Source organism: Bos mutus, chromosome 15 (assembly GCF_027580195.1).
Source record: "Bos mutus isolate GX-2022 chromosome 15, NWIPB_WYAK_1.1, whole genome shotgun sequence".
Lineage (NCBI taxonomy): Eukaryota > Metazoa > Chordata > Mammalia > Artiodactyla > Bovidae > Bos > Bos mutus.
In genome coordinates, this window is record NC_091631.1 from 42,893,697 (window position 1) to 42,895,762 (window position 2,066).

A 2,066-nucleotide genomic window follows, 5' to 3' on the forward strand; every position below is an offset into this window, starting at 1 on the left:
CTACAGCCCTGGCCAAGCTGCCTCTGGTTCACTAGCACCTCCTGCTATTGAAGGCTGGTGCTTCCAGCTCAGACCCACCGACGCAGGCCCTGGTCTGTAGACGAGCATCCTGCAGAGGCTGCCTTATCTCCAAAGCGCTCTGCCACCTTGGAGGCACGGCTGTGCAGAAGCAACCTTCAAGGGCCCCAGATAAAAGTATTGGCACAAAGGAGGAAAACACCAGCATTCAGGATCTGACTTGTGCTTTCCAGTGTGCTAAGGGCTTTTGGTACAGAATTCCATTTAAATGTTTGCTTCCCTGGTGGCTCAGAGGTTAAAGCGTCTGCCTCCAGTGCAGAAGACCCAGGTTCGATCCCTGGGTTGGGAAGATCCCCTGGAGAAGGAAACGGTAACCCACTCCAGTGTTCTTGCCTGGAGAATCCCATGGATGGAGAAACCTGGTAGGCTACAGTCCATGGGGTCGCAAAGAGTCGGATACGACTGAGTGACTTCACTTTCAGTTTCCATTTAAATACAGAGGCAGAAAAAGATAGCTCCATGCCATCTTTGGGGGAAGCTTAATGTCTTAGTTCACAAATAATATGTGTCTGTTCTCTCTGCATGGCACTTTCAGCCTTGAATGCCCTTCTCCAGAATCTTCACGTTTGTAAATCCCATCTGTCCTTACAGACCCCACTCAAACCCCACCATCTCCACGAGGCCTTCCTGATCCTGCCTCTGCCATCACCACCTTGTCAGACGTCATTTCATCCCACACTTACTCACGCTGTGCCATAGTTTCCTCATCTGTAAAATGGACATTATTATGTATTATTATGTAGTATCCACACTGTAAGGTTACTGTGGAAATTTGTAAGAACGTTTAGAATGAAGCTTAGGATATAGGCAAAGCTCAATGTGGAGAAGGCAATGGCACCCTACTCCAGTACTCTTGCCTGGAAAATCCCATGGATGGAGGAGCCTGGTAGGCTGCAGTCCATGGGGTCGCAAAGAGTCGGACACGACTGAGCAACTTCACTTTCACTTTTCACTTTCATGCATTGGTGAAGGAAATAGCAACCCACTCCAGTGTTCTTGCCTGGAGAATCCCAGGGACGGGGGAGCCTGGTGGGTTGCCGTCTATGGATGGGGTCGCACAGAGTTGGACACGACTGAAGTGACTTAGCAGTAGCAGCAGCAAAGCTCAATAATCATAATATTTACTGTTGTTATCAATGGATTTGACTGCTCTCCTTTGGTATCCTATGAGATTTTGGAGGCAGGGCAGAGAGGTCTCATTCATCTCTGAACCCTAGAGGTTAGTAGACAGCCTTGATACCCAACTGATACTCAGGCTCAGAAGAGTTTTTGTGGATGAGTGAGTGCAGGAGTGGCGGGGGCCAAGGACAAGGGCGATCCTTGAGCCAATAAACAGACTGCTCCTTACCCCTCCATCTGCCTGGCCATCTCTTGGGGCCACCTAATACTATGCTGTTATTGTTCAAAACTGGCCAAACTGTCCTGGTGCTGGCTGCCAGCATCCTAGTCCTCAAACAGCCGCCAGAGAGGTGTGGCCACTGCTGTGTGGGTTGACAGCATCATGGAAACCGCCTTGGGGGTTCTGCTCCTCAGGGGCTGGTACAGATGGAACCTGTGCTCCTGGCTAAGGTAGGGCTTGGTGTTTCTGCAATTGCAGTCCTGCCTGGGGCCCCCATTAGAGCAATGAGCATGACACATTTGACTTCTTACCTTGTCTCTCCTGCTTCTCAGCACGGACGTTTCCTTGTGGATGTCAGACTTTGAATTTCTTATCATGTTGTTTATATCTAATAAGTGACTCGCCCTGTTTTTTTAAAAGTCAGCTTTTAAAAATACTGTGTTTGAACATCTGTCAAGGGCTGGGGATTAGCTGAATAGGCACTGGATGCCAGGATATTATATTCTCTCTTATCCTTTATACTGTAATTATCTTGATCCTCAAACAACTCAGCACCAGTTACAACCACTTTCGCAGACTTGTTGTTGCTGCAAATTCAAAAAATTATTTTATTTGAATCTAAATTAAACTGATATGTAACAAGGTTTTT

The 2,066-nt window shown here is 47.8% G+C and overlaps 1 non-coding gene across 1 annotated transcript; it reads left to right on the forward strand.

Annotated features, from left to right (window-relative positions):
* The first annotated feature begins 295 nt into the window (after nt 1-295).
* On the forward strand, nt 296-367 carry TRNAW-CCA (transfer RNA tryptophan (anticodon CCA)). The gene has a single exon. It is a non-coding gene; the product is annotated as a tRNA-Trp (tRNA).
* Nucleotides 368-2,066: the final 1,699 nt, after the last annotated feature.